Below are 26,452 nucleotides of genomic sequence, written 5' to 3' on the forward strand. Positions count from 1 at the left end.
TTAAGAGGCTAGTTGTTTTTGGTTTCTGCAGTGTAGGCCTTAAGAGGCGGTCCATTGCTGATAACATAATACTAACCTTAAGAGGCTAGTTGTTTTTGGTTTCTGCAGTGTAGGCCTTAAGAGGCGGTCCATTGCTGATGACAATTATGTCATAGTATTAACTATCCTTAAGAGGCTAGTTGTTTTTGGTTTCTGCAGTGTAGGCCTTAAGAGGCGGTCCATTGCTGATGACATAATACTATCCTTAAGTGGCTAGTTGTTTTTGGTTTCTGCAGTGTAGGCCTTAAGAGGCGGTCCATTGCTGATGACATAATACTAACCTTAAGAGGCTAGTTGTTTTTGGTTTCTGCAGTGTAGGCCTTAAGAGGCGGTCCATTGCTGATGACATAATACTAACCTTAAGAGGCTAGTTGTTTCTGGTTTCTGCAGTGTAGGCCTTAAGAGGCGGTCCATTGCTTATAACATAGTACTATCCTTAAGAGGCTAGTTTGTTCCTGGTATCTGCAGTGTAGGCCTTAAGAGGCGGTCCATTGTATGTGATATGAGATTATCCTTAAGAGGACCATTATTTCTACTACCGATAACTGTTTTATCTATATCGTACTATTTGTTGTTGACCTTGAGAGGTTGGCTTGAGACTGTTTACAAAAGGATATTTAAATGACCTTAAGACTGATGATCTCAAGGTTACCTTGAAAGGGTTGCTTGCACTAATACCTTCTAGAGATCGCTGGCGCAGTTCCGGATCCAGTAGACGTTGAGGTAGTGCCTGTTCAAGATGCCCAGTAGAACGAGTGCGTGCAATGGGCTCCGTGACAGCCTTATCGTGAAGGGCTGACTTCTACGGTCGTTGCCCCTACAAGGGCAGTGATATTCTAGCCTGCATGTGGTATTTTAACACGGTAATGTTTTCTTTTTGTCCAATAATCAAATCTGTGGTTATATGCCATTAGTCACGATGCTAGAAAGCGGTGACATGAAGTACCTACTTGATTACGTCGCCATTAAGGGTGATTATGTAATTTATTAACAATGTTGCTAAAGAGTGCTCATGAGTTCTGTCCAATCATAACTGCATCTTTCTCATGTATTTACAGAAGTAGACCTTTTGACTGTGATGGTTATTACGGTATAATTTTATGGCTATCAAGCCGGACCTGTGATCAAAGGGTCTAACTGTGCCATTTGCGCATTAATATATCGTCGAAACCTTATCATGATTATTTTGAACAACATTGTGGTATGCTAATGCAAAGCCTATCGATGGCGCTAGGGTGAATTATAACGCCTTAGTTATATTAAGGAACTGAGGCTTTTCACATGTATGTTATAGAGTTTCGTGAATAAGAGTTTGTACTGTTTACATGTGCTGTATCGGAGGGCACCTATGCACATGCATGAGACGTGTCCCACATTAGCCTCCCACCAGTTGAGGAGCCAACTCAACGGAGGAGCCAACCAGTAATGAACTGGTGGAGGCTACCGCCACCTGGTGAAGGCCCAGCTTGCTGCGACTGCGTTGGCTGCGGCAGTCTTCAGTGGCGGCCTTGATAACGGTGACCTGACGGGACGTAGGTCGGGTCAGAAGATGGCCGAGCTAAACGGTGGGGTCGTCATTTCATCGGTGTTTGACATCACTACGGTAACCGGCAAGGACACATCACTAGAGGTGGTCGTCCATCTTAGATTGGTTTTACGCGAGAGCGTCCTTGCATATTATTTTCAGAACTATATTCTAATATTTGTGATTCCCTAATAAATGTTGTTATAAAGTGGTGTCTGGTGTTTTTACTCTTACACAATGTATATTTAATGTAATTAGTCAAGGACTGTCTTTCATCGTCACCAGTCGATATTACAACTAGGTACTAGGTCGCCATTAGATATATCGCAGAGGCCAAGGTGCTCACAAATATCTGAACATGTCTCTATTGTCAGGGAGTTAGAGCGCGTGCTCAGATATTGTGAACACTTTGGCCGCTCCGATATATCTGATGGCGACTGTACTACATACGCTAAATATTCTACTAAGGTCAATGTGGCTAATTCCGTCATAGGGTTTGCCTGCCGGTTTTACGGGCGTACCCTGTAAAATACAAACTGTGTTGGACACAGAACAATCGCCTCTTCGCCCCCGTTAACAAGTAACAAATGGGCGCAGTGGGCAGAACACGCGATCCATCATGGCGCCGACACTGAAAGAAACCGTGATTTATTTAGCGAAATGCAACGGAAAATCAACTAACCGGTCTTATTATTTGCAGGACCGATGTTGTGGTTTCGAAATTTTTGGGGCTCCTCATTTCTTGTCAGTCAGAAAATATCAATTACTGAGCCGCAAATTGTCTACAAAACGGTTATACTTATGTGTCATAAGGAGTTCAACTCGTGCTACTGCCAAGTCTTGAACAGTCTTATTTAAAGTGAAATATTATATGCTTTCGAATCAAAACTAAAAAGTGAGTCGACCTAGGTATCTATGGGCGGATGTGGTGGACGCTGATCTCCGCGAGCTCCGGGTTGAGAACTGGTGAGAAACGGCACAGGACCGGGATCAGTGGCGAGCAGTCGTGTTGGAGGCCAAGACACACTTTGGGTCGCTGCGCCAGAGGAGTAAGTAAGTAAGTATAGACTGAGTCGACTTTAGTTCAACAATAAAATTAGGAATTGCATTTTTTTTATAATAGTGAACATGGAATGTAGAAAATACGGGCGTAATCCACAGAGGTCCCAAACGGACAGTTACTTCTCATCAATAAGAGGACCAATATCAAAGTTCAACAGTCATGAGGCCCTGAGGATTTTTATCTTACTTACACTATTGTTGAAGTTGCAACATAGTGAATATTAAGTAGGTTATATCCACATGAAGTAGGTAAACTGTCAACAGTTTAATAGTTATTTGGTTTACAAGGGGGCAAAGTTGTTGTTTAACTTCTCGTGCTAATTTTGATACCCGAGCAAGGAGGATTCCAAAATTCGAAAAATGGTAAATTGAGCGTTGTGAGGGTTTTAAGGCACGAGGGTTAAACAAATTTTTCCACCGAGTGAAACACAAAATTTTTCACCACACAAACAAAAGGAAAATACTAACTGTAAAATATCAAACAAAATCAAAGTAAATCGATTCAAACTGAATGTAGGTAATTAAATATTTATCAATCAAAAAAACATCATTTAAAAGTCAATTCCACCAGCAAACATAAGAAAACAACACACAATTTGCATTTGATTAGGTACTTTGCCTCACATGCGAATAAAATGCAACTTTTTTTATCAGTTTTTGAACAATCAGGAGAGCCTTTACCAGCGGGTGCGGTGAAAACAATAATTTTGATTCCGCCATAAGACGTTTAAACATGAAACTTATAAGATTAATCTATCTATATATATAAATGCAAGTGTCCTGACTGACTGACTGACTGACTGATTCATCAACGCAGAGCCGAAACTACAAAAGCCAGAAAGTTGAAATTTGCACACCAGATTGCATTTATAAAGTGTTCAAGAGATAAGAAGCGATTTTGAGAAATTCAACCCCTAAGGGGGTTAAAAGGGGGATGAAAGTTTGTATGGGGTTAAAGTTTTCTTTTAAGCTAGGAATTTGAAACTTCATAAAAAGATATATTATTAAAATACAAGAAAACTGATTTCAGCGTTTTTGAAAATTCATCCCCTAAGGTGGTGAAAAAGGGGTTGAAAGTTTGTATGGATATCAAAAAAAATTTCAAGTGGTGGACTTGAATCTTTCTATTTAGGGATATTATTCGAAGACAGGAAAAGTAATTTCTGCGTTTTGTATAATTCATCCCCTAACAGGGTTAAAAATGGGTTGATAATTTTAATCCATTACAAATGCTTTGAAACTTCGTAGAAAGGCATAATAGCCGATTACAAAAAAAGTGATTGCAACGTTTTTGGAAATTCAACCCCTAAGGGGGTTAAAAAGGGGATGAAAGTTCGTCTTCGGGTGCAAATTTTATTTTAAGCTAGGGACTTGAAACTTTGTAAAAAAGTATCAAATTCAAATACAAGAAAACTAATTTCAGCGTTTTAGAAAATTCATCCCCCAAGGTGGTGAAAAAGGGGTTGAAAGTTAGTATGGATATCAAAAAATTTTTCGAGCGCGGGACTTGAATCTTTGTATTTGGAGATATTATTAGAAGACAATAAAAGTAATTTCAGCGTTTTGTAAAATTCATCCCCTAACAGGGTTAAAAAGGGTATGAAAATTTGTATGGGGTTAAAGTTTTCTTTTGAGCTACGAATTTGAAACCTCGGTAATAGATATATTATTAAAATACAAGAAAATTAATTTCAACGTTTTTGAAAATTCATCCCCTAAGGTGGTGAAAAAGGGGTTGAAAGTTTGTATGGATATCAAACATTTTTTCGAGTGTGGGACTTGAATCTTTGTATTTAGGGATATTATTAGAAGACATGAAAAGTAATTTCAGCGTTTTGTAAAATTAATCCCCTAACAGGGTTAAAAAGGGGTTGAAAATTTTAATCCATTACAAATGCTTTGAAACGTCGTAGAAAGGCATAATAGCCGATTACAAAAAAAGTGACTGCAACGCTTTTGGAAATTCAACCCCTAAGGGGCTCAAAAAAGGGGATGAAAGTTCGTCTTCGGGTGCAAATTTTATTTTAAGCTAGGAACTTGAAACTATGTAAAAAAGTATCAAATTTAAATACAAGAAAACTAATTTCAGCGTTTTAGAAAATTCATCCCCCAAGGTGGTGAAAAGGGGCTTGAAAGTTTGTATGGATATCAAAAAAATTTTCGAGCGCGGGACTTGAATCTTTGTATTTGGGGATATTATTAGAAGACAATAAAAGTAATTTCAGCGTTTTGTAAAATTCATCCCCTAACAGGGTTAAAAAGGGGTCGAAAGTTTGAATCCATTACAAATGCTTTGATAATTCTTAGAAAGGCATAATAGCCGATTACAAAAAAAAAGTAATTGCAACGTTCTTGGAAATTCAATCCCTAAGGGGGTTAAAAAGGGGATGAAAGTTCGTCTTCAGGTGCAAATTTTATTTGAAGCTAGGAACTTGAAACTTTCTAAAAAGGTATTATATTAAAATACAAGAAAACTAATTTCAGCGTTTTTGAAAATTCATCCCTATGGTGGTGAAAACGGGGTTGAAAGTTTGTATGGATATCATGCATTTTTTCGAGCGCGGGATTTAATTCTTTGTATTTGGGGATATTATTAGAAGATAATAAAAGTGATTTCAGCGATTTGTAAAATTCATCCCCTAACAGGGTTAAAATGGCGTTCAAAGATTGAAACCATTACAAATGCTTTGAAACTTCTTAGAAAGACATAATAGCCGATTTGAAAAAAAAGTAATTGCAACGTTTTTGGAAATTCAATCCCTAAGGGGGCTAAAAAGGGGATGAAAATTCGTCTTGGGGTGTAAATTTAATTTTAAGCTAGGAACTTCTAACTTGTTCGAAAAAAAGGTAATAAATTAAAAAACATGAAAACTAATTCAAGCATTTTTGAAAATCATCCCCCAAGGTGGTGCGAAAGGGGTTAAAAGTTTGTATGGAGATCAGATATTTTGTGAGTGCGGAATGCGGAACTTGAATCTTTGTATAAGGGCATAGGTACCTATTATGAGAATACAAGAAAAGTAATTTCAGCAACCAACATCAAAATCCACTTGACTTAAAACTTCATACAACTTGCTAAAAAAGAAAAGTACTTAATTTCAACATTGCTTGGATATGAAAATTATAGGTAATGTAAAATGTTGAAGATAAGATTCCACGCGGACGAAGTCGCGGGCAACAGCTAGTACCACATACGAGTTCGGGTACCTAATACTAGATTAACGTCTATTGCAAGAATTAATTGTATTGGTGTATATACAACGGGAACAATAGGTATGTACGCACCTACGACATAGGTATTATATCTACACTAATACATAATTACTAAGCTTTCCAATGTACTAAGTGCAAATGTAAGTTGTCTGCGGTGACCATAAACACAAATTGTGTTACACAATAATGGGGCACCCACAATGTTACGTCATACCTTTCCCGATTATGTTCACTAATTATTGAAAATACTTACTTACTTGGTTGGCGCGGTGACCCAAAATGAGTCTTGGCCTCCAACACAAGAGCACGCCACTTTATCGGTCCAGAGCGGTATCCCGCCAGCTTTCGCCGACGCTTACTCATTATTGAAATGAATCAGTTTAATATCCAATGATCATAACGTTACAAAACTTGTTATTCAATAAGTATTTAAATACAGTCCTGTTGACACAACGTTGATTGGAAATGTGAAAACAGATAAAATGGAAATGCTATTGAATTGCGGCAGCCGGTTAACTATTATGGCCAGCCAGTCAGTTATTCTGTTCCCAACAGTTTTCATAGCATTCTTTTGTTTTTGAAGTATTTTTTTGCGGTAGGTATCAGGCGTGTCAATGTGATTATCTTTTATAACTTGTGCTTTTAGTGAAATTTCTATACAGTGAGAGTGTTTTACCTTCTTAAAACCGCCATCAGCCCTCTAGCGCTTGCTCATCAATGTATGCAATGATTGTATTTTTTAATAAACACAATTGAATGAACATATCGACGCTTAAGAATCAATACTGTCTAAGTAACAAATAATTTAAAATTTAGACAATTATGGCATGCTATTCGTTATTTTTTTCTGCACCTAACTGCATTAAAAGGTAAAAAACGTCAAAAATGTTAGTTAGACAATATTGATTATTAAGCGTCGATATAAACTATCTAATACGTTCAATTAGTGACGGCCTTCTTCAATGTAAACCAATTTGTAAATTATGGAAGGATACCTATTCGTATTACTCAATATTACCTTCGTTTTTCGTAAATCGGCGTACAAAATGAATCCTAGCCCAATTAGAGAGATCGAGCTACAATTAGAGAGATTAATTAACCGAAAATAATGCAAACCATTAGGGAGAAATTTGATCGGGATACCGACTCGAATTATTTCGCAGAGACCGCAACATGCTTGCGGCATTGTATGGGATCGCGAGTAAATGTTGCGGACACAGCTTACATTCTAGCAGAGGTGTCAGGATGAGGCGACATTCCTTTCGGATGCGTTTGCTCCGATGTGAGAGCGGGACACCACTGTATAAGTGCATAGCGCTGTCTCGTTTACACTAAACTAAAGGCGTGCGGACCAACAACAGTATATGTATATAATAATGACCTTATAAAAAGCACGGGAAAAATAGATAAGTATATCAGAAAATATTTGTTGCAATCCTGGTGGTGCTGGTGTAACCCTATTGAAATGTCGGTTTTAAGGTAAAAATAATGAAATCATATCGCGGGAGACCCGTTCATATCATTAAGTTACATACGAGTATATATGAACAAAAGGCAAGCAATAAAATTACTGACAGTAGTATTAAATTTTTTTTAGCTAAACAAAACACAGTGTTCTTATGTTATTCATAATTATAATACTGAAAACATTTTTTTATGCATTTGCTACCATTTTTTTTTCATTTTAAATAAGTTGTTCTGCTGTTGTATATAAATACTTAAATTACTATTGGTCCGTCTATTTGCTTAAAAATCTGTGACTGTTGCTTTTGATACCCAGTATCGGCATGTAAAGCGAAAATTTACGACTTTGTCAACCCTAAACCGGAATTTATCGACTTATAAATTATGCGATTGAATGTTTTCGGTTTTCAGGGAAAGTACGTTTATATTATAAGAGTCTGAGTCGGATAAGGAACTCCTGAGATACGATTTTACGTAATAGAGTTACTTGCATCTACTTCCTTTCCTAAATAGCTGAGACGTGATCAGAATAAATAAAACATGATGAAGAATTGAGGAGAAAATATTATATTACTTTGGCATGGTTGATGTATGATACGAGTATAGATTTTTGGCTTCAACAGTATTCATTATTTTTCAAATAATAAGTACCTACTAATAAAAAAAAACATTTTATTACATTCGTTAGTAGGTACAACTTACTGCCAAAGACAAATTTCGCTATATACTAATATTATATCTCCCTGTACTTACAGAATTGTTGTAATTTGGAATCATAGGGTCACTATCGTGTACTAAAAGTATCATTTTTGTGATATAGGTACATACGTAAAAAAGGGTTCTGTTTTATGTAATTTCCAATTCTTATTAAAACGTGTTGTGACATTAACGCTATTTTTTTTTTACTTCTGTAGTTTACTATTACTAAGGTTTAAGCACAGTTTATTTTGCTTGGGGCAAGACAATCAGTATGAGGATTCCATACAAGTGATAGTCTTACCCCACCTTACATTAATAGTCAATCATATTTCCTGGTTTATCTAACTGTCCACTTCTAAGCTTCAACGCGTTACTGACTTCTGATAAACGCGTTGAAATGAAGAAATCTAATCTAATCTTGTAGCGACGTCTCCTTTTAGCATCTAGAAGCGCTTAATAAGCGCTTTAAAAAGGTTATTTGTGCTTTGATCATTGTATCAATGGCCTAACAAAATGCGTTTAATCAATATCTGAGGCTAGTGACCGAGTGGCACGGGTCGATATGACTGGTTTCATACCCGCGATCGCGATTCAGGCGACACCATGCAACCTGATGCCATTAGAGATTAAAAACTAAACTTACGTACCTACTCGTAACTATTAGAATTCGGTTAACAATAGTGCTCCACCTCGCATAGTGCTCAACAACAGTACCCATAAGCGACATTAGAAAATCAGTTAGAACTTGAAATTTATTGCGTGAGAATGCAGAATCTGACAATAAATGATTACTTACTTACTTACTTAATGAATTTTCGAATGTCACTACGGTATCGGTACTTATTGTACGTAGTGAGGTGGACTCATGTCAATAAAATACGACATATTGAAACTGATATACATTGCTAATACTCTCAAGTAGTACGTTAATAAATTAAATTTATTCGATTCATTTAATTACCACCCATTCAATTTGTTAGCTAGTGGCAACATTCTAATCTTAAATTAATATTATACGTCGCGGCTATTCACTAACATATGCCAACCATCTCCAAGAACAATAGGTATCCCATACTATCTAAAGCAATTAAGGGGTGATTCACGCTAGACCGGGCCGGACCCAGACCGAGGCGTCCGACATGTCACTTTCTGTGACGGGTGATCGGTGATCACGTGGTGCTTTCTATAGAAAACGAAGCGCTGGAAGCTCCGGTTTAGCCCCGGCCCGGTTTAGCGTGACTCACCCCTTAGTTGTTTTATGCCATTAGCCTATCAGATTTAGACCGCATGGAGCCCAAATCGAATAATCGTATACAAACACAAGTTCGGGAAAAAGCATAATCAATCATTTTATTCGAAACGCGGACGGGAGTGACTGTGATGGAAGCGGGTAGTTTGACTAGTTTGTAAGTTTCTGAGGGCCGATCGAGAATCACGTTTAACGTATTGCCTCCCTGTCAAACTTACGTACGAATTTACAAGTGCGACAGAGAGGCAACACGTCGAACGTGGTTCGCGGTAGGCCCTCTGATGAGATGTTGAAGGATGCTGTTTGCTATTAGCAAGTGAGTAGTCATGCATTACTTAGAACATTAAACATTATTAAGGCGATATGATTCGACTCATCAACGAATCTGAGGGGGTGAGGTGCGCGGCAAACCGTGAAGCCCCGCCCGCGCGTCCCGAACCGCTCGAAGAGCACGTGAGCGCGCGCTGTGCGCGGCGGCGATAGCAAACGGGTCACAGTATAAGGATCTTATGATGACAGTATTTTAACCATACCGTGCAAGGGTCACGTTTTTATAGTTTTTATTGTATATGTATATATTTTTTGCATTACGTGTTTCTGATCATTATATTTAGAATTATTATTTTTACAGAGCCATGTGTACTTATTATTTAGTGATCGGTAACAACGTTTTAATTTAATGGCAGCGTAGTAGAATTAAAGTACCGAAAGGAAATAAACATTTTAAGGTGACGGTCAATTAAGGTAAGGTATTGTTCATATAAAGGTAAGGTATAGGTAGGTAGGTAGGTAGGTAGGTAAGTAAGGTAGGTAGGTAGGTAGGTAGGTAGGGAGGTAGGTAGGTAAGGTAGGTAGGTAGGTAGGTAGGTAGGTAGGTAGGTAGGTAAGGTAGGTAGGTAGGTAGGTAGGTAGGTAGGGTAGGTAAGGTAGGTAGGTAGGTAGGTAGAACCTTAATCAATCGGGGTGAGAGATTAGCATTTTACTCTTAAATACGACAACCTGATAAGAAAACGCAAACATAATCGAAGAGTTTGTATACTACATTGTAAAACACCGGTTGAGTAGAGAGTAATTTTTTTTTATATGACAAATGGTATTCGGTTTTTGAGTATCAAGGCATACCTAAATAAAGAACACTATTCAATAAATTTCAGCAAATCGCTTGAATACATCCCGAAAAACAATACATTAAAGAAAAATAATAATAAAATCATAAGTCAAAAACTGTCTCTAGTAGGATGTTGATACTCAGCAAAAATATCCTTCATTATAAGAGGTACTCACAAAAAAGAATAATTGAATTTTTTTTTATGGGGTTTAGGGAAAACTCAGTTAAAGGTGAGATGGGGGAGCGGATGATGTAATTGAATTGATTGGCAGAGCTAGACAAAGATAAGTCTGCAACGATTTTGATTTGGTCTAACTTTTAACTTTTTTCATATTATGAGAAAGCCACATAGTGCTTTCGGTGGGGGGTGTTTAGTATTCATCCTTAATACCTACTGCTATACTGATTTACTTGAGGTAGCGAGGCTACTGGCCGGCGACACACAAGCAATGGTCTAAAAAGTAATAACTAACGGTGTCAGTGTCACCAAAACATCGCGACAGAAAGGATATCTGAATTCGCAAAATATACCATAAAACAGTGCCTTGAAATAACGAGGAAGCCAGCAGCGAGCAATCCACCCGCCGAGGCCTCTGCCAGCTGCAGACCACAAAATCCCGGTAAGCCCTTCTACAATCTGGTAAAGCAGTATAGTGTAGCGAAGGAACTAACTTAAAAAACTACAGTCCACTGGCTTTACGCCACACGTACATACCGTAATGTAACAAATTATTTTCAATATTATGTTTTGTTTCTTCCAAATATCTATTAAATAATTAACTGATTGTTGTTGAAAACCTGTTCAAGGACGCCGAATTAATATCTACTATTCCACGTCCTTGAACAGGTTTAAAACATCAATCACTTTCTTTTTCTACCAGATATGGTTCAGTCAAATTAATTTCTTCTACCTTTCTTAGCTAAACTCTAGTTCTACCTAAATTAGCCAGACTCTAAAACCAGTACAGGCAGCAGCAGAAATAGATAAGCAGAATAACATGTTCAAAATGATCGACACAGACCTTATTATCTTGACATTTCCGTGTCATAATTTTGATTACTAGGCCCCGTAGCTATTTCTGCTGCTGACTGTACAATCCAGTAAATTTTAGTGAAAGTTTTATATTTTTATTCAGTCTAGCGTATGCTTTATGTTTATTTATTACTATCGACCCGCCCCGGCCTCGCGCGGGTTAACAAATCGCTTATTAATCCTATAAACTTTTGTATAGGATTTTGCTTTGTTCGTCATTCCCGCAGCTCGACTTTCGGCCTCGCCCAAAATTACTGGGGGTGGAGCATGCTTGGACATTCGAGATAAAGCTCCGGGCCTGACGACCCTCCGCGGGGTCGGCCTTCAGCCTACTTGGAAATTTGAATTTGACCTGTGTCCGCCGCCATTTTGGATTTTTCCAATTCTTTTTTTCACATAGTAATCTTGGGCGTCCAAGCTCGCCGCATGCCAAATCTCAGCGCACTCGGACCAACATGAAAAAAATTAAAAAAAAAGTCGCCCTGTGTGAATTTTCTCTATGACATTTGGTCGAGCACCCCACCCATCTCGCACCGTAATATGAATACTTTTTGAGATATTGGGGAAATTAAAGATCTCTACTTTTCCCCCCTTTTTTTGCTTATAACTTTTGATATTTTGTGTGTGCTACTACACGCTTCGAATACATTTTTCTAGGCATTATGACGAATCTAATGAGGTATCACACGTATTTTTAGGAGTATTATCTCTATTTTTCACCGTGTTCAGTTTCTCGAACAAGACTAATACAACCAAGCACAAGATGAACTGCCTGTAGGCACTTGGAACTCTCAATTATATTTAATTCATGTCGACCGTGGTCAAATATTAAAATTATTGATATGTATTTAGTTATTAAATAATAGTATTGCGATATGCCTATTATGGTAATTTTTTCAAGTATTTCAATTTGACATTTTATATTTATATAAATTTATGATTATGATGATGAATTTGCACGCTTGACGGGCCTGGCACGTTGCATGCGATCCAAAGCCGGGCGCCTTCGGCATCCTCATACTAAAAGCGTAACACTATACATATATTGTAACATCCCCATACTGTGTCAATCCAAATAAATAATTTCTGATTTTCAAAGGAGTCAAAGAGCACGAAGGAATATAATCATTTTGCAGATCGGACGTAGGTATATCAGTAAAGGTGAAATACTGTAAATATATCATACTTACATACTCACAATTATATTATCTAGGAATATAATATTATTTACCTACATTGAAATTGGTTGCTGACCTAGTGAAAATACTGAAATATTTTAACTGTTGATGTAGTAAAGCTAGGCGCTTTCAACCACCTCGTAAAGTATTAGATGCTTCTGTTATCAGAAAGTGTGTTTTTATAGCACTTAGTGACTTTTTCTTACGTTTCATATGCTTTGTTTCCCATTGTTTGTAAATGGTAAAATCACGTGACCGCGCGGAACACACTGACACAGGTCCGTCCTCTACAAGCGCTGCCGCGCGACTGAAGAGGGCGTAAGTGCGTTCGCGAGTGATTGCGCTTGCGGATTTAGTAGGTATTGAAACATAGAAATTATTTTAATGATGTTACCGAGACAAAGTGATCCAAAACGTCTAGATTATCTTATTACCTATACATTTGTGTAAAAAACAAGTCAAAAAAGTTTGTATTGTAGATATCGTTTGGATTTATTGTTAAAAAAAGGCGTAACTTTGGAATTTTTTTCTATCGAGCAAAGTTTATCTAATCATGTTTTTGAGATCCAAAACGTATCTGCCAGATCCTTAAGTATAAGATTTTTTTTTTTCACAATTTTAAAACATTGTTTCTTATATTTCTAATGGATTCAAAAAACTGGTTCGCATAGCTCCTACGGAAAAAGCACGCCTTAATATAGGAACCTACTTATATTATCATCGAGTCGGCAATAAATATATTTTTTAATTAATTACCCCATAGGTTAAAATAGGCTAACGTAGTTTAGTTTAAATTTTCATAAGTGTGTGTTTATTGAGATTTTACTTTTTCATACTTAATCTCAATTAAAACTACCTACCTTAGTAATCAAATAAAAAAATAACCCACAAAGAAATACATTTAGAAATAATAAACAAAAGTGGTAGACTTATAGTTCGTGCACACAAATTATTTAATCCTTTTCCTTTTACCTCCGTGGTTACACTGTGTGGTCACCATGTGGTCACACATACCTATTACGTACGCATGCTTATTAATGGCACGTAAAGGGTAACCGTTATTCCGCATTGTTAATAAAATGTGCGGTATTCTGCTAAAAACCGAACACCTGACAAGCTATTATAAACCTTTCTCCACTTTATTACTATAGAATAAGACTCAAGCAATTTCCTTCCGTCGTCATACGGTTTTCTTTGTCGTTTTATCACAGCATAATATTTCTTATTAGAGCATGTTTCAACTCTTTTTATTTCATATCAGGCTTCATTCTTCGGTTACTTCGCCTTTGAGAATTCCTTTTCATTACTTTGCCCCGGCTTTCAGAGCAGTCGGTAGCTCCACTATAATAGAAGTCTTATAAAATTAACTACATTGCAAAGTGCTTTGGAAAGGAGCGTGAAGTTTAAGTAGGTGGGAATGTTTGTCATAGACACGGCGACGTTTATATTGTTACTTAAAACTGGTACGTTTTATTAACTCTATTGCCTTGGAAGTCATTCTTTGTTTCGGCTTTTGTGATAGGTACCTAGTCTTACTTATGAAAACTTCTGTTACAGGCATAGCAAAAAACTAACTCCCTTATAAACGCGCTACAAACCGTAATTGGATAATGATCGTTTGTCTTTATTTTGACTTATGTACCTATTTGTGAGAAAGGGATAAAACACAATTTATTTAACTAAATTAGGCCCATAAAGTTATATGAATAAGGGAATATTTTATGAATAACCTCGTAAATTCATAATTTATCAAAACTAAGTTAGCTGAATTAAAAGCGTCACTTACCTAAGTTGAAGCAAGAAAATTAGTTGCACCTGTCACTTAACATAAATTCACACAGAATGAAAGTAATCACTCATTTATACACTACACACCACCGTTTAAAAGGTCTAGCAAACAGATTAAAAGTGTTACTAAATGCTTTAAAAATGTTCTATGAACACATTACTTGTAACTATTGACTTAGATTGACTTGGTGAAGTTGCGAAGTTTTCCGCGCAGAGCGGCATGGGTGCAAGCGACCGGCGCGGCGAACCTTCGGGCACTGCCGCAAGTTTGTACAGGACTGAAGGCTTCCGCAGGCTTGACGACGAGCTTTGCGGTTATTACTGAAAGGGTTTGGCTTAAAGGCTTGCTACACGGTCGCCGACAAGCCCCCAAACCGCGTGGCCTTGGCCGGTCCCGGACCGTGTAGACAGTTGTTACCAACAAAATTTGACCAAAACTGACCAAGGACAGACCAAGGTCAGACGGTTAGAAGGCTTGTCGGCGACCGTGTAGCAAGCCTTTTAAGGAGCGTGTAAACTCTCAGCGGATCAACAATGCTATTGTTAGAGTTTGAATTCACGGGACCGCGTATTTTTCAGGTATTTATCAAAGTGTTATGCTTATTTTTCAGCTAATAGGGTTTTGCCGTAGATGGTGAAGTTTGACAAGAGAAAAGAGATGTAGGAACAATGAAATTGGAACTAATGAGGTTTGCTGACGTTTTAAACAATATTTAAGTCATAACAATTTTTTTTTCTGTATCCGGACCGGACTTCATCAAATTTAATATGCTAAATTAGCAGCGGGTATCCAACGATGCAAAACTCAAGGGACATTAAGCAATAGTTAACGAGACGAAAATTCATTAAATTTCATGGCAGGCTGGACAGGAACAAACGGTTTGGCTATCTTATTTTTTGCAATGTCACAAATCTTTGTGCACTGTTTACTTTTGTGTGTTTCCGTTCCGTAACTACAAAAAAGAAATAGTAATCATTTTATAATTGATATTGTTAGATTGCCCATTTCCATTTCACCGTGCATATTAACAAATTGTTTATCAATAATTGAGTAGGTATTGTTAACAACGGCCACGCGCGTTTGACTGCCTTAATGACCTTCGATCTGTAGCCAACATTTTCTTGTATTTGACAGATGCTATTATTTATGTATTACCACCTTTTCAGGTTGGGAACCCTCAACATATGGTCTAGTCTAGGAGCTCGGTACACAACATGCCTGGAAAAGGTTAAGTTGAGGTTAAAGAATTTCCACTGCTCAGAGTAGGCATAGATCCTAATTCAAAAACAAGCTATCTTCGATAAAAGGTATGAAACACAGTTTATATATAGACGGCAATCACGAAGGAAGGGCACAATCCCCGTGAGTAGAGAATTCAGTTTGAGTTGAGATGGGAATTGCCACAGCTGAGGACATTCTCAAGTTAATTTTGTTCAGCAGGACCTTATACACAAACCAACCGCTCGCAGTCTCTACACACCTCCAGGGAATTAAAATCAGGGCGCCTAGTTGAAACATAGTAGAGTAATTAATTAATGGATAATTCTTGCAAACAAAGCGGAGAACCTTCTTCGTCATACCAGATGCAAGCAAGAATTTACGGGCTAGCAATATACTCCTACCTATGGTAGTAGTAGGCATAGGTACCCCGCTTTGTTTGGGCTTATCTACATAGTAAACGACCGCACGTATGTATGAGCGGCAGAGAAAATAACGTGAACAGTACTTTGACTTCTGGGATACTCTATCATCTGAGTATGTTCTGGTTTTATTTGATTAAAGAAAACTTTGAATTGGGCGGATATGTTTACAATGCTACCGACTACATAGTTGAATAGCCTCAAATTTCGATACGTTAGGTACGACCGATGCCGTTCTTTTGATTAATAATCATGTAGGTTATTGATTGTATACTTTTCCTTATTTTTTCTTACAGTCGCACCTGCTCGTTGCGCATTTTGGTACAAAGTGAACTTAGAGCAAAAAAATATTTCTTATTCCAGTATAGTCCAAGGGGCTAGTAGTACCCACGTACTAAGAATGTTCCAAAGTTAATGTTTACGTTATAACAATAATATGTAATACAAAATTATCAATAATTCAAAATCATACCCTAAGCGTATGAGAGCATAGGATATTTGCTTTCGTTGTGTGAAGATAAATAACTGCTTTATTGTATTTACCGCGCTTGAATGAATACCGCAGCAGCGGGATAAATGTTTCTATGTAAATCCAGAGGCTCAAAATTCGGTGACAAGGCCTCTTTTGTTTTTGTCTGTCTTAGATAAGATACCTACAATGGATTTTGGCCAGATTTTACGTGTATGTAATTGATAATTTTTGTCATTGATCATAGCACGAGATAGGTACTTCATGAATATTAAGGATAATTTGCTTTTTTGCCTACCGTGCTGAGTTTAAGAATGTCCGGGTCCGGGCCGGGCATTTCAATAGAAATGTCGTAGCCTTCTGGTTTAGTTAGCCAGCTAATTAGTACCCTAGGCCAATAGAAAATAACTTAATGTTTAACAACTTGGCGTATTGAAAGTCAGTTCTTTGAAAACGACTGGTTCACTCAGCCAAGTGATTTAAAAGTAACCTAAAAGTGTTAGAGATATTAAATATATTATAATAACTAAATAAACAATAAAATACTAACCTTATCTAACCGAACATTAAACTCATCAATGTCCAAATTAACTAAATAACTACACGACTGTATCTGGTTAAATGTTGCAATCAATGACTAAATTAGCTGGCTAATTAAAGCAAGTGGGTGGTAAAATTTGGGATGTATTTTAAATTCATTATAATCCATACAAAATAATTTCAGGAAAAACTATAGCGGTAACTGAAAACAATTTCAAATATAAATAAGTACCTATACCTAATTACCTACCACTGAATAAATACAGTACGGTATTACGGGTTATGTGTGTCAAGCTTTAATTGCTTCTTCTTGATGGATAGTGTTAATGGAATTTTGTAGGCTCGCGTAAGGGTGAAATTAGAAGCTTCTTGATAAAGGCGAAGGACATATATGACAGGCGGGTGCTTTAATAATAGTGATATGATTTATATTAAAGCACATTTTAATCTAAAATTTTATCATACAGATACAATGTTAAAACACTATCATTGGACATTGCGAGATAGTTGGCTGACTGGCGATATATTATATAATTATATCGGGTGGAACAAAACGAAGGACTTTTATGCAAACGGGGAATTATTTAGGCTACGTACTTTATTTTTCACTTATTGATCACGTTAATATTTCTAACCGTTTTTGAGATACAGTTTGTTAAACATTAGTGCAAAAATCTCAAGTAGATCGTATGAATGACATGACGCGTGTCAATATAAAATGTTAATGTATGTTTTCACTGATATAAAAATATTTCATTTTAATTATTTTATTTTACAATTTAATCCAGCTTTACGATTGTAATAACTCGATTGTACAACACTATCCTTTCAGCTCAGTCTCTAGAAATGTTCCACTCTGTATATAGGTTAGCCCCAGCAAACATTTTAAGTATTTTTTCCTAGGCTCGAAGAAGATTTTACCAATTTAAGTGAAAATTACGTCCTAAGTCACCAATTATTTTACGTATTGTACACTTTTACTTCCAAGTCAAAATATAGGGATAATAAAACGTAAATTTCACTTCATAAATACACCATGAAGTCAGGGACTTAGGGGTTGAAAATAAGGCAAAATATTAGGTAAAATTAACCTTAAACCCTGACCAATAGGTCAAATCTACTAATAAGGTATTTTAGGTGTATTTGCGACGTAATTATTACTTATACGGGGACTATGAAGTCACGGACTTAATGGTTGAAAATAAGTCGTATTACTAGGTAAAATTAACTTCGTACCCTGACCAATAGGTCAAATATACTAATAAGGCCTTTTAGGTGTATATGCGACGTAATTATTTCTTATACGGAGACCATGAAGTCAGGGACTTAATGGTTGAAAATCTGTCGAAATATTAGGTAATATTAACTTCGAACCCTGACCAATAGGTCAAATGTACTAATAAGGCATTTTAGGTGTATATGCGACGTAATTATTTCTTATACGGGGACCATGAAGTCAGGGACTTAATGGTTGAAAAAAAGTCGAAATATTAGGTAAAATTAACTGCAAAGTCTGACCAATAGGTCAAATGTACTAATAAGACATTTTAGGTGTATTTGCGACGTAATTATTTCTTATACGGAGACCTTTAGGTCGTCGATTTTATGTCGTTTTAGCTACTAATTTTAGGTAAATGTTACTTAAAATAGATACCAAATTGCGACCATATAGTTAAAATCACTTGTAAAGTACTATCAATACCATAAGGTTGTGCCGCCATTTTCTTTCATTATAACGAGATGCTAAATATTAAATTGCATAATTTAAGTTGTTATATCTTGAATGGTGCCATCGCACGGTACTTCATTGTGCTAATATTCAAAATAAAACAATATTTTTGATCAAGTCAATACACTCACACACACAAATATTCAATTACAACACTCAATTACGAGCAAATATATGCATTTTGATTTTATAAAATGTTGAAAACTTAAATATTTCAAAAGCCCATCGATAGTTTTGTATGTAAACCTAACATACTGCACGAAAAAAATTTCTGTGCACTAGATTTCATCGTTCTTCATCAGCGTAATCGGCCTAAATTATTTTACATGACTTAGTGGCCGCCATTATCATTGCACAACTTAAAGTTGTTTTCTTGTTAGACATTTTGTTTCTGAGTGAAAAGAATATATAAGCGTAATGTTTGTGTCTCTTTTTCTCTTCATCGCGTCTCATCTAAATATTGCCTCGCAGAGTAATTATATGGATAAAAATATGTCGCCATCACGTCTAAAGGTGGTAAAGAATACCAAATTAGTACATTTTCACTACGCGGCACGTCGTGGCGACGTCGAATCCACGTCGGAAACATGACCTAGTGTTGACCTAATGGTTGTAATCACTAATTTACCGTCAATAAATACGTCGCCGGCACGTGCGTTTTTTCCCCATTTATGTCGACTCGACGTGCCCACGACGTCGATTCGACGTGCCTCATTTTGGTCTCCTAAATTGTGCGACCTAAAATAGGTGCCTTTTTCGGAATATCGACCAAAAATGTTTGCTGGGGCTTGTGTGTCGATAAAGAATCAATTAAACTAAAACCATTACCTTAATTGTACTAGTAGCTGTGCAGCTAAGTATAAATAAATAAACAACTTCGGATGAATTAGCTGTTATATAATTAGCTGTACACCTCCGTGGAATAACATCCTTTAATAAAGTATGATAAAAAATAATGTCTCATATGAATTGTGGCTTGTAATGGCTCCAACAACTGCTAGGTAATTGCAATATGCACTTGAGTGTGACAACCTACCTACCTATTAAATATTATGAGAAAATAGTATACGAAATTCGACCTAAGTAAGCTCTTATAAGGCTTGTACTGTGAGTAGGTACAGTCAGCAGCAGAAGTTGCAAAGCGGGCGAGGTGTTCAAAATGATGTTGACGTGACTTTATTGTTAAGAGAATAAGAGCGTAAAGGTAATTTTGAGCATCTCGCCCGCTTAGCAACTTCTGCTGCTGACTGGACTACACGACAATAGGTAGGTATATATTGATAAATACCTAGTTAAGTACTTAGTTAAGTAGTTCCTGAGTTATAACTCAGGAATAAATACTTGTGATAAACATATAAATACATGCCCATACCAGGATTCGAACCCGGGACCTCCTGCTTCTGCTTCGGTCACTATCGACTAGGTTAGAACGCCGGTTAAGTACTATTCTACGAGTTACTAAGCGGACTACGATACGAGTAGGTACTCTCGTATCTTAGTCCGCTAGTCTAGAGTCTAAACCCTCCGTAATCTAGTGTAATTGGCCCGGTCATTAAACATTTACGTTTATTCCCTATCGGGAATGCTAATAGCGATCCTAGGTACTACTTATCGGTACTGTAATTGTCTACATGAAAGCACTGACATTATGCAAAAGCTCGGCGGAGTATGAGATGGCAGTTGGTTGCTACTATGATGCGTCTATCGCAATATTTATCAAGACAGTCCTTATATTATATAGTACCTACTCGTAATGATTTGTGCATTATTAAGGGTCGGTTGCACCAAACTGTTCGTATCGTTAAAGAGTTCGCTAAATATTTATGTATGAATAGTTTCATAGAAAAGCGCCGGGGCGCGCTGGCTGACGTTGATCAGTCTGTCAAATGTGGTTGGTGCAATTGGCCCTTAAACGAATATATTTGCCTAACCTTAAATATCTGACAAAGGTACAATATTGAAAAATGCATTTAAAAAAATACAATAAATCATATGACTATAATAATTATTACAACATAACAAGTGCCTGATTTAAATAAACCCTTGAAGGTAAAGAAAAAAAAATTGTACAAACAGCAATACTTCTAACTGTACATCGGAGGGTCTTATTATTATTACAAAAGGCATAAGGTCCACCAACGTACAGTTAACAGTGCGGCGATGTTATAGTAAACTCTGTCCAAATTTTTCTAAGCGTAGGTAAAATATTTAGGTGAAGCCATGAAAGCTCATCCTTCTTAAAAATCGCACTTTTCAGCGCCCCGGTGTATTCAATTAAAATGTAAATTAACTATCTGCCATAGATCTGACACTGCTTATTTCCTAGAATTCATAATTCCATTACACTTTTTTGAACTATGAACTATATGTATAATGAAATAAGGTTGCTTTTACTATATGCGATTGGGTAAAATACGAGGTTCACAAAACTAAATTCAATATCTGGCTTTTAACTTCAATGGAATTGGAAGCTCATGCGATATTCAATTTATTTTTGCAAAGATACCAAAATTTTACGTTATATTTAAAATGATTATTAAATGAAGAAGTATACGTATTACAGGATAACCTAACATAAAAATAAAACATTTCTTAGTAGTGCTTTGGATGGAAGCAGATGGAGACAAATCATCGAAGATGCAAAACCTCAGGAAATTGTCATGATCCGTAGGAATCAAGGATCGACTAAAGAATAAGGAACAAAAAGTAAAACTTAACAGATTAACACGTACATATCCTACAATATTATTTACAAAAGTTAACTTGGTTTGTAATTTACATCACACTTTCTAGAACACGAATAACCGGGGCTGGAAATGGACTCACGGGTGACCAAGCACTTTCATGCAAAATGAAATTATTTACAGCTTTTTTCCATCAACAGCAAAGTAATTTGTTAATTATTTTTCCCTTCTTTATTGTTATTGCTACCTTCAAGTTTTATAGGTATGAGAAGTACAACTGCCGTATTCGAACTTCAAGATATTCACAAGAGACAACACGTACTAGATCCATTCTAGATACCTTATAGTTTAGATATCAACTAGTTCTCTTTTGCAGCGCAATTCGGGCAACCAATGTCACTTTTAGCCTATGGCCTATGTCCAGCAGTGGACGTCCTGAATGATGATCCATGTTGATGTCCATGATGATGATGAATGTCACTTTTACGTTAGATAGAGTAAGATATCTATTAGATGTGAATTGGATCTCTAAGTCATATCCTGTGGAAATCATTCAAGAGTATCTCCAGAATCGCGCAAATGTCAAATTTGACAGGTTAGATCTTAAACATATCGTTATCGTATCTTGGTGATGTCTAAATGATATCTAATAGATGTCTATTTCAAAATCCGAATCGGGCCCCAACAATAACTTGCACGAAAAATGTCGTGAAAAGGTTTGATAAGTAAGATTTGATAAGGTTTGATAAATATATGCTAAGATTTATTTGAAGAGCTTTATACTAGTGTATCCTGTATTAATATTGTAGTAGGAAGTGAGCAGGGTACTAGGTACATATTGTTACGATATTATCCGAAGGAAACATACGAGAAAGATACGCAATGCAGACAAACGCCTTTCATGTTTCAGTGAGCAAAGTTACCGAATAGAACCGTCGAAGTGTGATACGTTGGACCGATACACCTTCAGAAACCAAACACTTGTTAGTAAGAAATGTCTAGAATATAAATGTGAAGTAGATACAATAGTTATTTGTATAAACAAGAGGCAAAGTTGCTATTAGTGTTGTGTGTGCTAATATAGACGAAAAGTTTCATCATTTCATTCCCGATCAAACGAAAGTTTCGATAGTTAAAAAAAATCTTAACCTAACTAAATAATATACTCTATAAACTAATTGAATGTGGAATAGTATATTCGACCTGCAATGTATACTTAAAAATATCTAAACAGGTATAGATAGGTAATATTTATGTCTAATGGTGTAGGAGCAACTACTATCTAAATAGGTGCTGTAAACAAAAAAAAATTAAGTATGTATATGTATTTATTTTCACCATAATAACTTCTCCAAAGAACCCTCCGGTACGCAATACCCTGTAGGAAAAAGTATATCCTTCGTCTTTTTAAAGTTCTGTATATTTTGAGTTATCAGAACAGACGGACAAAATATTTGCCCCAAAGGGTTCCTTGGCCTAAACATTAATCAAACGTACGACTGCGACCCGACCCGGCGCCATTTCGAACTTCCTGAGCTCATAAATAATGGCGTTTTTAGTTCTTTTTGAATTGTATTCTCTTATCTTTTAGACCCGAAACGCACGGATGCTTCCAAACTAATATCTAATCAATACAATGTTTGTCGAGACCTCTGCTGGTGTGCTGAGGGTAAGTCCTTCCTCTGGGAGCTGGGTTGTCGCCTGGTTGAAATGCAAAGGTTGTCCAAATGTCCATCGCAATCCAACGCGGCAACGCAGCGAGCGTAAAACTGTCATTCCATTTCCAACTGCAGCTGCAATACTGTTCATTTTCTATGGAAATTGACAATGACAGCGACGCGTTTCCATAGTAAAATGAACAGTATTGCAGCTGCAGTTGGAAATGGAATGTCACTCTAATGGGCACCTTTGCGTCGGGGGCAGCCCGGGACGGGCTTCAGTAGGCACTTTTTTATATTATTTAGTTTTTATTTGTATTTAAGTTTAGTTTATGTATTATTTTAATTATTAAATATTTTTTTCCCATCAATACAATTCGGTATAAAATGTATAATTATTATTTAATATTTATGTTATGGTATTGCTGTTTGTGCACGAAACGTATTTTCGGTTATAGGTAGAAGTGCTTTAAAAACTTAATAAAATAAACTTAAATTTAATTAAATAAGTATTCTATTTTGCTTTTTAAATACATACTTAGGTTAAAATATCTTTTGCTAAAAACAATAAATTTGACTACTTAGTAGAAAATACCTCATGACATCGAGTCCAACTTTGGTACCTACGAAAATCTTGTTCTTGTGTGATATAATTTACTTTAAAAAGCGCTAAAATGAGCATTTCTAAAAATAAACCAAGAAACATCTCAGTTTCAGCTTGTATAAAAATGAGAAATTATATTCGATATACCATCCATTATTTGTTTAATTACATTTTTGGAGATTTTTCAATGGCTTCTATGGGATCTCGCGGGGTCCACTGCTCATAGAGTCACTCGTTGTTATTTTAGCATGTTGCATATTTCCACATTTTTACATTAATTTGGTGTTGTTGAACGGTTTTAATTATTTAAAATAAACAAAAATAAACATGCATGATCCTAATTATGAAAATGTAATTAGCACTAAATAATTAATCAGTTCATCTATATTTCTCGCGAACAGCTCGGCAAGTGCAAAGCAAGGTACGAACTCTGCACGGCATAAATACCTAGCTTGTTTCATGTAGTAAACATAATATTTTTTGCAGTACGTATAAATAATTACTTTAGTTCGAATTTCCGATTAACTATTCTTAAACAGGTTGTCGGCTTTCATAATTCATATGAACTATTCCTACCGAAACTTCCAAATTTACTGTAAAAGTAACCTTATTCTTCACGAAATAACGGTCAATTTTTCAAATTCTCTTCAAGTTAGATGATGTTGAGGAAGTAAGCGGGCCCTATGCCTTCAAAACGTGCCTGAAATTCAGATCGATGTCGAGGACTCTCCGTCATGAATACGAGTGAGACTTGCCAAGCCTGTTAACGGCGACATCTTTCCAGATAGCTAAATTATTAGCCATCGAGTGGTACGCAGTTGGTCTTTTAGGCAAAATCTGATTTGCAGAACATCATGTTTTGTATCTTCGACACGTTCTAATCTTATTTTGATTAATTACAATATGCTAGAAAAACCGCTAGGTTATGTACCTCATATTTTATAGCATACCTATAGTAAATTACCTGTAGGTACTTGAGATAAGGTAATAATGTTGCATTGGTTATATTAAATAAAGGATTCCAGGTGACTACCGGCTCGATTCGGGAAATGAATTAGATCTCTACTAGACCTCAACAAGTTACGATATGGATAATTTAAAGATATTTGTAGCATAGAAATGTCAAATTTGACGTTTCCGCGATTTTGGAGGTCCTCTTGAACGATTTCGACAAGTAATGACTTAGATATCCAAGTCACATCTAGTCGATATCTAATGTAAATCTAGTTGATCTCTATATCGTCTCTAGATCTTGTGATTATCTCGTTTCCCGAATACGCGTGTACGGTACTCTTAAACAAAGATTCAAACAACTTATTGCTTTATTGCCTGTGTGAATTTATTTTTTCACAGCAGGATGCTACTTAGATGCACGATTGCACGTTATAAATAGTTATGTGTTTTACAAAGGGGCAAAGTTGTTGTTTTTAACTGCTCGTGCTAATATTGATACCCGAGCAAGCGAAAGATTCCAAAATTTAATTCGAAAAATGGAATCTTAGCGTTGCGAGGGTTTCAAAGCATGAGGGTTAAACAAAATTTGCCCCCGAGTGAAACACAAAATTTTTTACCACCCCAAATCCGAAGCAAATATTAAATGTAAAATATCAAACAAAATCATACCAAATCAAATCCAAATGAATGTTATTAAATATGTATCATCCAAAGTCATCATTTAAAAGTCAATTCTAACAGCAAACATAATAAAACAACTCAAAATTTACATATGATTACTTTGCCTCACATGTGAATAAAATCCTACTTTGCTATCAGTTTTTGAAGTGCAAAGTAAGCCTTTCCGAGCTGGTGTGGTGAAAAAATACAAACACAGCTACGATTGTGATCTACTTACTGTACCGGAACGTAAAATTATTTTAATCAGTTCATAAATATTAGGCTGTTATCGTAACGTATACGTGTTATGTATACGGTTATCGTAAAATAGTAATCCGGGGAACAAAACCCTATACTTAAGTATACGAATTTGACAGCAAAGAGAAATTTTACCAAACCTTGCTAACTAAGAGTTGTGTATTTATTACCTACCTTATTAAGCTCTATTGAACATGAAAACGGTTCAATTAAGTTAAATTTGATTGTTTAACTATTTCCAGCGCTATTGCGTTAAAAGTGTTAAAACATATCTTAGCTAGGTATGTTTTAATGCTCGAATACCGCTACACGCGCCTCGAGTGCCGACGTGCTTAAACCATCACCGTTTTTTGCTGCACGAGTTTACTGACTGGAACAGCACGAAACCAAATTACTTTTTGAATCAACCAATCCGGAACGCGGGTCTACATCGCGCTATCAAAGTTTTAAAACTCTTAACTATATAAGAGTTTTAGTCTGGTGTAGTGTTGGGGAGTCCGATGTTGCTGAGAAGACCGGCCGTGGCGAGGGGCCGGACTATATCCTCGCTGTATTCTCATATTCACAGTAGAGTGGCCTCTGCTTCCGTGTATCGTTTGTTAATGTTAATCACTTGGGTTTAAGTTAACTGTATGTATGCGTTAAGATAAGGGACCCTCTTCTTTACCGAATCCGGTCGGCAGCATATTTGACTTCCTTTTTGTTATTATATTTAAGCAATGTTACAGACGAATAAAATATTAGGGATTAATAAACATTTTATTTCTACATACATGGCAAGCTCTTTTTAGGTTTGATTGGGATACTTATGTTTAGAGTTTACAAAATTACGGAATGGTAATAGGTAAACCTATTCTTATAGCAAAAAAAAACCTAGCAAGGATTTGGATTATTAAA

General features: G+C 36.3%; 1 protein-coding gene and 1 long non-coding RNA gene across 3 annotated transcripts in view; one reads left to right on the forward strand and one right to left on the reverse strand.

Annotated features, from left to right (window-relative positions):
• LOC134668046 (uncharacterized) overlaps window positions 1–14,609 on the reverse strand; it is a 101,686-nt gene extending 87,077 nt beyond the window's left edge. Inside the window, exon 1 of one of the 2 annotated variants that reach the window (XM_063525503.1) lies at window positions 14,357–14,609. The gene's annotated coding sequence lies outside the window, so the exon portion shown is untranslated. The remainder of the gene's footprint in view (window positions 1–14,356) is intronic. The other variant, XM_063525497.1, reaches the window with a different exon arrangement.
• The window catches only part of LOC134668106 (uncharacterized), a 518,821-nt gene that overhangs the window by 112,861 nt on the left and 379,508 nt on the right, over window positions 1–26,452 (forward strand). The window lies entirely within an intron of this gene.

Source organism: Cydia fagiglandana, chromosome 1 (assembly GCF_963556715.1).
Source record: "Cydia fagiglandana chromosome 1, ilCydFagi1.1, whole genome shotgun sequence".
NCBI lineage: Eukaryota > Metazoa > Arthropoda > Insecta > Lepidoptera > Tortricidae > Cydia > Cydia fagiglandana.